The following is a 10605-nucleotide window of genomic DNA, read 5'->3' as shown; positions in this document are numbered from 1 at the left end:
AAAATTTCATCCCGGTGAAGAAGTATTTATCATTGCCAAGGATCTGCAAGGCACTGAGGTGGGCCCTGAAAGTGTCAGACTGAACCAAAGCACTACCTTTGAGATGCTGACCTCACCTTTGAGGAACATACAGCTCCAGAGACGAATGGCAGGTGCCAGTCAATCCACGGCGACACAAGGGTGGACAGCCTGGGCCATGGCCAAGTATTCCAAGGCAGCAGAGGGAGGCCTTCCCAAAGCGGGGACAGGAGAAGGCTTCCTGGGGGGGCTGGGACAGCTGAGCTGGACAGAGAAAGAGGCATAGGATTTCGGTCAGGAGAGGAAATGATGCGGGAACAGGAGGCAGAAAGTCCCAGTGTCAGCAAAGCGCAGGAAGGTTTCAGGGAAAGCCAGCCGGAGTGTGCAGGGGAGCAGAGAGATGGGCTGTGTGGGCAGGACAGGCTGCTGGGGGCTCGGAGGCCATGCTGGAGATTCTGAACCTGAGTCTGCACGGCAGCACATACTGGGTGGCCATGGAGGGGTTTAGAAGAGAGGGCCTCCAGATGTCCTTGCTCCCCCTGACTGAGGTGTCCCCCTCGTCCTACTGAGGTCTTCTCACCTGCCAGACATAAGAGTAAGGCATGGAGAGGGCCACTGGCTGGCCAACAGCTCCCTCTTCACTCCACCAGGGACAGAGCAAGGGAGGCAAGGGCTGGGGGTCCTGACAGGTGGGTCAGTCTCAGCTCTGATCACGCTGCCCAGATGCGTGATGCCAGGCCAGTCCCGCCCTGGTCTCAATTTCATTCAGAGGTGCAAGTTGACATCTGAGGTCCTGAACAGTTGACTTCAAGACCTCCGTTGTGATTTAGGGACAGTCCATCTGGGGACAGTGACATGGTACGGGCTGCAGTTGTGCCTCCTCTATTTCTCTATTGGAAAGCAAGTTCAAGGAGGAAAGACCAGAACCATCCCTCTTGCCAGTGGCTAACAAACCTTTGTGCCAAGACACACTAATCTGCACATCTGTGGTCAGCTTCCTGGGCCAGCAGCTGGGAGTGGTAGCAGCAGGAACCAATAAGCCTGAAACCACAAACAAAAATGGTTACTGTTACCACCATGTGCCATGCAATGCATGCTGGGTGCTTTGCATAATGTCTCATTTAAACTGCGCTAGGTATTTCGGAGATGAGAAATCTGAGGCTAAGAGAGGTGAAGTAGAGTAAATCACAGACCCCAGAAGTGGGGGAGCAGCTGTCTCTGCCCCGTTCCACACACTGTGCCCAGCGTCATCCTTCCTAAGGAGTTTGGCTCTTGTTCCTTGTCTTGCGTAAGAACTTCCTTACAGGGGCAGCTGGGTGGCTCAGTGGGTTAAGCCTCTGCCTTCAGCTCGGGTCATGATCTCAGAGTCCTGGGATCAAGCCCTGCATTGGGCTCTCTGCTCTGCAGGGAGTCTGCTTCCCCCTCTTTCTCTGCCGGCCTCTCTGCCTACTTGTGATCCCTCTCTCTCTCTCTCTCAAATAAATAAATAAAATCTTAAAAAAAAAAAAAAAAGACCTTCCTTCCAGGAAGATCTTCCAGGAAATAGAGTTCAAATGTCTTAGCATGGCACTTCAAGACCTATTTTATATTTCCATTCTTATCTCCAGTCCCCAAACCTTGAATTGCGTGTCATTCTAAGACTCTGGCCTGTGTGTTCTCACTTCTGGGACTGGCTCACCTTGGCCTCTCTACTAAAATATCTTTGTGACCTTTTCTGCCTATCAGTACACATACCTGTCGGCATCAGCTCAGTGTCCTCTGTCTGGAAGCTTTAGCCTCTCCACCCAGGGTTTTCCTGGTGGATCCTGCACAGGATCCTCCCTTGAGACACTCAGCATTTTGAGCCAGACAAGTTTTTTTCGTACAGAACACTTCCCAAGATTGCAGGGTGTTCGGCATCCCTGGACCAGCCCAGATGCCAGCGATAATCCCCAGCAATTACGACAGTTAAAATAATTTCCCTCCCATTTCCAATCACCATCCCGGATTGAAATCTGACTGCCCTGGGTAAAAATGTGAGTACACGTCTGTCTCCGCCAGTGGCCTACTCACATCTTGAGAGCAGGTATTCTTTTTGTGTTCAGCTTTGCATCTCTTATAAGCCTAGCACAATGCCTTCTACATTTCAACCACTGATAGGTCCATTGCACATGGAAGTCGGTGTTGTTGTTTTTTAAATTTTCCTACTTTATAAGTAAGCTGATTTTTCAACTTCCATACTCAAAGAAGGCAGTACCAATCCCCATACCAATACAAACTATTCCTGCTTCTTCAATTTTTTCCCCCTAAATTTTTATTTAATTCTATGAACACAAAGAATCTGGAAAATACGGGTGCCTGGGTGGCTCAGTTGGTTGAGCATCTGACTTTTGGTTTCAGCTCAGGTGGTGATCTCATGGGTCATGGAATCAAGCCTCATGTATGTACTCTGTGCTCAGTGGGAGTTATTTGGATGTTCTCCCCCACTGCTCCTTCCCCGTTTACTCTCTTTCTCTCTCTCTAAATAAATAAAATCTTAAAAAAAAAAAAAAGAATCTAGAAAACAGTGCCTATGTTTGCAACTGCTCATTCACTACTGCAAAAACGCAAAATCCCTAAGAGGATTTCAGTTTATCCAAGCTCATAATTGCCAATATAGAACAAATACAGAAACAGATCTGAAGCCAGATCCCAACACTGACAGATCCTGACTTTTCCAGCTCCAGCAGAGCCATTTCAGACCATGCCACCTTGCTTCTGGAGCCCAGTATCCAGGCTTCACCTCTGTGGCCAGGTGTGGCACAGGAGAGGTCAAGGCTGCCTGCTTGAGCTTCCATCAAAGCTTGCACAGCCTTTGAGTTTCCAGGAAACACAAGACCCAGAAGTAGGTCATGGCTGGCATGGAAGTGGAAGAAAGTAACAACCTTCTGTCTCCAGTATGAAATTTATGATGACCAGAATTTGCCTGGGGTGGGACTCTGGAGGACTGAGTCAGCTCTCCAAATCTTACTCCTGAGATGGCTCAGGACTGCCGCAAAAGAAAGAGCTGGACAGGCAGTAACCGAGAACAGAGAGGGGCACTGGGCTTAGAGTCAAGAGGTCTAGGGCCGGGCTTCACCTCCACAAGGCACGTGACCTTGGCAAGTCCCATAACCTCCCCAAACCTCACCCATGAGGTATATTACCTGCTTGCTTATTTCTACGGTAGTCAGCTGAGTTAATATACACAGATGTGTGTTGTTGTTGTTGTTTCTTAAGATTTTATTTTTAGGGATGCTCTGTCTTCGGCTCAGGTCATGATCCCAGGGTCCTGGAATCGAGCCCCGCATCGGGCTCTCTGCTCAGCGGGGAGTCTCCTTCCCTTCCTCTCTCTCTGCCTGCCTCTTGTGATCTCTATCTGTCAAATACATAAATAAATAAAATCTTAAAAAAAAAAAAGATTTTATTTTTAAGTAACCTCTACTCCCAACATGGGACTCGAACTCACAACCCCTAGATCAAGAGTGAAACGTAAAGAGCCCCACTGCAGTTTGACTCCATGAGGAAATGATCGCCAGCACTATCCCTGAAGGAGACCTGGGGAGTTGTGTTTCCTTCTGTCAGTGGTAAAGTGAAACTCTAAGAATACAATTACCACATTCTTTGTTCTCCCAAGAATAAAACAGTTCCTATTCACTACAGAAAAGCAAGAGAGCAAAACCAAAAAAACTCAGGATACCCACTGTCTTAGTCAGCTCAGGCTGCCATTACAACATACCACAGACTGGGTGCTGGAAACAACAGATACTTACTTTCTCACAGCTCTGGAGGCTGGAAGTCGGAGACCAGGGTGCCAGCGTGGTTGGGCTCCGGTGAGATCTCTCGTCTAGGCCTGCAAACAGCTGCCTTCCGGCTCTGTGCTCACATGATGCACGTGCAGGGAAGGAGAGACTGCTCTTCTTCTTAGAAGGCCTGATTCCAGAGGCAGAATCAGGACCCCACCCTTAGGACTTCATTTAACCCTAGTCGCTTCCCCGAAGGCCTTATCTCCAAATGCAGTCAGTTGCATCCGGAGCTCAGTGCTTTAAGGGTTGCCGGGCGGCTCAGTTGTTAAACATGTGAATTTAAAGGGGACGCAATCCAGACCATAGCACCCACAATCTCATCTACCTAGAGAAAACCACTCTTGATGTGTTGGTGAATCTCCTACCATCCTCCTAAGCGGGCACAGATTAAAAAAGAGAGACACCCGATACCATACCGAATAGTTTGTGGCTAGCTTTTTCCACTCCATGATGTATGGTGACAGTCTTCCCTCATCAAATTTACTTCTTCACCTTGCTTTTGGGACCTTGGCATATTCCTTGGTGTGGCTACATCATCATTGTTCCTGGGGTCCCGATGTTAGCCTCTTAGCTTGAAGCCAACTGTCCCCATTACAGAGACTGCTGGGATGAATACCCCGGACTCTTTCCTCAGGAGGGATTCCTGGGAGTGAAGGTAGAGGTCAGTGGGCCCGCGCGCTTCTAAACCCTTAAATGAGCAGCGTCAGAACACTTGCCCTCATTGACGCTCCCACCAGTAGCCAGTGAAAATGTGGCCTTAAAAAAAAAAAAAAAATTATTATTTTAGAGAGGAAGAGAGAGAGGGGCACACTCGAGCAGGGGGAGGGGCAGAGGAGGAAAGGGAGGGACAAGCCAACTCAGTGCTAAGCCCTGAGCCCCATGGGGCTCGATCTCACAACCCTGAGATCATGACCTGAGCCGATATCAAGAGTCTGACGCTTAATTAACTGAGCTACCCGGGCACCCCCTCACTTTTTTTTTTTTTTTAACACAAACTTAAAAAAAAAAGAATTTATGTATTTATTGAGAGAACACGCTTGAGAGAGAGGGAGACAGAGAGCATGAGCTGGAGGGCTGGAGGGAGGGTGGAAGAGGAAGCAGCAGCAGATCCCCCACTGAGCAGGGAGCCCCCACGAGGCTCAATCCAGGACCCCCGGATCATGACCTGAGCCAAAGGCAGACGCTTAACAGACTGAGCCACCCAGGCACCCCTAACATAAGCTTTATATTTTGAAATAAACTTGTATCTACAGAAAAATTGCAATGAAGTACAGAGAACAGAGTTCCATATGCCTGTCCCCCAGTTTCCCCTAAGGCTAACTAAACTATTACCAAACCAGGGTGCATCTGTCAAATCTAAGACATTAACATTGGTGCATTACTATTCACTTACCTGCAGACTTGATTCTCATTTCGTCTGTCTTTCTGGTAAGGTCCCCTTCCTATTCCGGGTTTTAATCCAGGATACTCCATTATGGAAGCAGCCCAAGTGCCCATCGACAGATAAATGGACAAAGAAGATGTAGCATATATACACTTTCTAACTCTTACTTTTTATCAGCCACAGGAAAATCCCCTGATGTTTCGGGGGCTTGCTGTCTCTCCTGCTAACTCGTGGTTATTGTTCATTGCTTCGGGGATGTCTTGTTCCATCAACAAAGCCACTGCTATCCAGGGCAGTGAGGGTGATTTAGAGAAATTGATCGCTATGGCTTCTCTCTCCAAACTCTCTAACAAGCCAAGGGGAAGGCTCGTTGTGTGGGAAAGGTGCTGTATGTGTTCCCACAGGGTCTCTCATGTCACTGTTAGGGAGGAATCATAAACAAAAGCCCCACAATTGGATTTTGCTCTATATTTGGAAAATTTGGCCCCTCATTACAAGGCAAGCTGATGTTATCCTATTTAGTTCATTCTTTTGCTCATCTCCTGTAATCATTAAATTACAGAGCCATATTTCCAAAGCTCTAGGGAGAAAAATGGATTAGGAATAAAATCTTTTAAAATCCTGTAGAAAAGCACTGGATTCATTTACGGAGGATGGGTGCAGAGCCGGGGGAATGATCTATTCCGAGCCGTCCTAGGTGAATGATTTGCTTCATTTTCCGTGGCTCTATGATGTTCTCTCTTTAACGCAGAACAAGGATGGCACCTTTAATATTCTGTTCCTGAATGTATTCCTGATTGCTCCATGACCCTATCCTCGGGGGTAAAAGTGAATGAAGGAACTAGAAGTCATGAAATACGGGAATGATCAGAAGGGAGAAAATGAAAGCCGAGAAGAAAGGCTGCTGGGTTGTTTATCAAACTCCCCTGAATAAGGCCGGTTAGATTCTGTGGAGCAGGTCTGTGACTTTCTCAGAACTGTCTGTTCCAAAGTCTTTGTTCCTTCCTCAGAAAGCCTGTTGGTCTTAGGTGATTCAAAAACTTAACAAATACTTGGTGAGCTATTAGAACAATTCTCAGGACTTCATAGGACTTCTTTCCCAGGCTCCAAAACTATCTGAAACCATGATTGATTTCGCTTATATTATCATTTTCTTGCATTTTATCTGACAGTCCAATTTGGACGCTTTTCAGCAAGTGTTCATGGGGACACCAATTTGTTTCTTCAGGCAGTCTAGCTTTGGCTTAGGATCTCCCCCAGGCCATCACCACCCACCCCTATTCAAAAGGAAAGCGCTGTGGTCACAGATTCTCCTGGGGAATCTTCTAGAAGGAATCTTCTGGCGAGAGCTGCTGCAACTGTTTCCTCCCAAGCAGCTCAGCCAGGATGTGGTTCTGCAGGCAGATTTGCATTCCAAATGCAGGACCCATGTGCTTCATTATCTTGTGTCTTTATTAAGAAGAGGGAAGGGGCGCCTGGGTGACTCAGCTGGGTAAGCATCTGACTCTTGGTTTCAGCTCAGATCATGATCACGGAGTTGTGGGATCCAGCCACATGTCGGGCTCCATGCTCAGCTGGGGTCTGCTTGAGATTCTCTCTTTCTGCCCCTCTCCCTGTATGCTCTCTCTCTCTCTCTCTTCTCCCTAAAATAAATCTTAAAATAAAATAAAGGGGGGTGGGTGGGTAGGGAGCCTGTAGGTGGCTCAGTCGTTAAGCATCTGCCTTCAGCTCAGGTCATGATCTCAGCATCCTGGGACCGAGCCCCACATCGGGCTCTCTGCTCATCAGGAGGTCTGCTTCTCCCTCTCACACTCCCTCTGCTGTGTTCCTTCTCTTGCTGTCTCTCTCTCTGTCAAATAAATAAATGAGATCTTTTTTTAAAAAGATTTTATTTATTTGACAGACAGAGATCACAAGTAGGCAGAGAGGCCAGCAGAGAGAGGGGAGGAAGCAGGCTCCCAGCCGAGCAGAGAGCCTGATGTGGGGCTCGATCCCAGGACCCTGGGACAATGACCTGAGCTGAAGGCAGAGGCTTTAATCCACTGAGCCAACCAGGTGTCCCAAATAAATGAAATCTTAAAAAAAAAAAAAAAGCATCCAACTTTTGGTTTTGGCTCAGGTCACAATCTCAGGGTTGTTGGATTGAGCCCCACATCAGGCTCTGCATTCAGCTCAGAGTCTGCTTCAGATTCTCTCTCCCTCTCTCTCCCGTGCACTCTCTCTCTCCCTCTCAAATAAATAAATAAAATCTTAAAAAAGAGAAGAAGAAGTAGTAGTAGTACATGTTTAAAATGGTGTTTTTGATCCATACCCTACTCATGGGGTCTCCCAAAAAGCCCAGCCTCCACCACTCTCCATACTTCTGTGACCAGGAGGCAAGCCCATGAAAGCCACATCAGGACCCAGGGAGAACTGACTCACAGCCCCCACAAATCACAGCTAATTATATGAACTCACACTCTGCCTCGAGCACTTTCTAGCTTGCAAAGGTGTCCTTGAGGTTGGCTTATTTACAGTCAGCTTGGGGACCAAGGACTAGAATTTATATCCCCAAGTACTGCAAGTTTCAGAGAGATCAGGCAATAACAGGAACAGCCCAAATTTCTCACGAAAGCTTCCTGAGAATGCTGCACTCCCAGGCCTCCTCACTCATCGAGAGTTAACGTCTAGCGCACACTCATCTCCCTTTTCAATACTTTATGTCTATTGTCTTTGATTAATTTAATCAATAAAGACAGTTTTATGGCACCAAGCACTCTTATTAATATCTTAAAATTTGGTCCCCAATTTTACCTACTGGGGACTTAGCAGAATTTAGGCTGCTCTCTTTATTCATAACTAGTAAAGCCTCTGAAATTGGCTAAAGAACTCTTTTTTTTTTTTTAAAGATTTTATTTATTTATTTGACAGAGAGAGATCACAAGTAGGCAGAGAAGCAGGCAGAGAGAGAGGGAGAAGCAGGCTCCCTGCTGAGCAGAGAGCCCGATGCGGGGCTTGATCCCAGAACCCTGAGACCACGACCTGAGCTGAAGACAGGCTCAACCCACTGACCCACCCAGGCAGCCCTTGGCTAAAGAATTCTTTCATCAGTTCTATTTAAAGGAAGTCAAGATGTACCAAAGCCCACACTGGGGAATCGGTCCTGAGGAAAGGATGCTAAATGATGGAAATGCTTCGTAGACATGATTACCAGGTCTCTCTCTATCACCTTCCTCTCATTCATTTGGGGAAAAGGGCCAGGTGTGCTGTGGGCTTTTTGCCCGTGCTGCAGCCACACCTCCCAGCCCTGCCAGGTCACTGGGCTCCTTCCTGCAGCCTCTGCTTCTCCTTCAGCCTTTGCTTGCACCATAGATGGTCGCACCCGGAAGCTCTGAAACCTCCTTCATTCACTTCAATGTCAGGGGACAGATGACGTGGGGGGTCCAGGGGCGGGCCTCCTATCTTAGAAATCATTCACCAATACTGGCTGACCATGGTGGGTGGCAGAGTTCGGGACATCAGTGAGGACTGGGTTTGGCCGTGCTTCAATAACAGAGCACAGTGCTTACAAGCCCAGACTGCCTTGTTTTCTAGCCTTTACTGACTATGTGGCCTTAGGCCAGTTAGTTCATCTCTTTGTGCTTCATTGCTCAGGTGTCAACCACGGACAGTAACAGTACCGGTTTCATAGGGTTCGTGGTATAAAAATTAAAGTAGTATATAAGCCAAGCACTTAGAAGAGTATTTGCCAGGGCGTCTGGGGGGCTCAGTCATTAAGAGTCTGCCTTCGGCTCAGGTCATGATCCTGGGGTCCTGGGATCAGGCCCAACATTGGGCTCCCTACCGAGCTTCTCCTCCCATTCTCCCTGCTTGTGTTCCCTCTCTCTCGCTGTCTCTCTGTTAAAGAAATAAATAAAATCTTTTTTTTAAAAAAAAGAGTATTTGCCATGTGATAAGTGATTATTATGATAAAATAGAGGGGGGAAAACAAAAAAATTTCTTATGTACATTAAAAAAGAAAAAAAAAAAAGTCCAGCGATAAATAGTGCAGAACTGATATGGGAGCATCGCAGTGTTATTAGACCCAGAGTCCTCTCTTTCTGTGCCCTCTTCAAGGTTACTTCATAACACAAGATAACTGCTGGAGCTCCCGTCATCACAGAATTCTCTCAAAACTCTCTTCAGTGCAATCCTGGTCAATTTCTCTTCACGTTACCCTCACCCATATCTGAACACCCAGGTGCCCTCCCTGCTCTGGCTGGGGGCAAGTCTTCCACAAACAAAATTCTCATCAGACTGATCAAGCATTTTTTCTAAATCAAATGCTGGATAAAGCTGGCGGATAGATACATATATCACTCCTGCTTCCTCCTTCCATACCTCTAAAGCATCAGTAAAGGTATTTGGAAAAGATGAAAACCCACAAGGGCCAAGAGGAGACAGAAGAGGAAATGGCAGCAACAATATTTTGAAAGCCAGAAAGCAGACAGAGAAGTGCTGAGCAGTTTAGGCAGCTCCAAGAAAGCCAAAATTAAGCCAACAGGTAGAAAAAAACCCCAAACAAATGGGAATCCCCTTTATAGTACACCCCCAAGGCCCAGGGATTGGCAGCAATAGTTACCATGGGTAATAATGGTGAAAGCAGAGCCAAAAGCAGGATGGGTGAAAAAGTTGTTTAAGAAGCAGTTGGAGGGGGGCGCCTGGGTGGCTCAGCGGGTTAAAGCCTCTGCCTTCGGCTCAGGTCATGATCCCAGGGTCCTGGGATCAAGCCCCACATCGGGCTCTCTGCTCCGCAGTGAGTCTGCTTCCTCCTCTCTCTCTGCCTGCCTCTCTGCCTACTTGTGATCTCTGTCTGTCAAATAAATAAATAAATAAAATCTTAAAAAAAAAAAAAAAAAAGAAGCAGTTGGAGGGAGGCACTGGGGTGGCTCAGTCAGTTGGGCATCTAACTTAGGCTCGTTGTGATCCTGGGGTTTTGGGATCGAGCCCCACGTTGTGTTCTCTGCTCAGCAGGGCCTGCTTCTCCCTCTCTCTCTGACTCTCTTTCTCTCAGGCAAATAAACAAAATCTTAAAAAAAGAAGCAGCAGCAGCAGCGCAGAAGCAGCAGCAGCAATTGGAGGGGCTCCTGACTGGCTCAGTTCATAGAGCATGTGATTCTTGATCTCAGGATCGTAAGTTCCAGAGCCATGTTGGGTGCAGAGATTACTTCAAAAAAAAAAAAGGCATTTAGACCCCCAGGTTCCCTCTCCTGGGAGGTGGTATTCCCGCTACCTACCCCAGCTGAACGCTAGAGGTCTATTATCTGGAAAGAATAGAGGGCCTCTGGCCTGAGAAACAAGACCCAGACTTTCAGCTGGAACACAGGGCAACTGAAGGATGTTTAAGTGTTGAATGCTGAAAGCCCAAAGTCCTTCCCCCCA

The 10605-nt window shown here is 47.3% G+C and overlaps 1 long non-coding RNA gene across 1 annotated transcript; it reads right to left on the bottom strand.

The window, feature by feature from the left end:
• Positions 1-263: 263 nt before the first annotated feature.
• LOC116595964 lies at positions 264-4569 on the bottom strand. Its single transcript, XR_004287933.1, has 4 exons — positions 4238-4569; positions 3789-3868; positions 973-1059; positions 264-282 (listed from the first exon to the last, which is right to left on the bottom strand). It is a non-coding gene; the product is annotated as an uncharacterized LOC116595964 (long non-coding RNA).
• Positions 4570-10605: the final 6036 nt, after the last annotated feature.

The sequence above is a fragment of the Mustela erminea genome, chromosome 7 (genome assembly GCF_009829155.1).
Source record: "Mustela erminea isolate mMusErm1 chromosome 7, mMusErm1.Pri, whole genome shotgun sequence".
NCBI classification, from domain to species: domain Eukaryota; kingdom Metazoa; phylum Chordata; class Mammalia; order Carnivora; family Mustelidae; genus Mustela; species Mustela erminea.
This window is presented reverse-complemented; position numbering and strand designations above follow the sequence as displayed.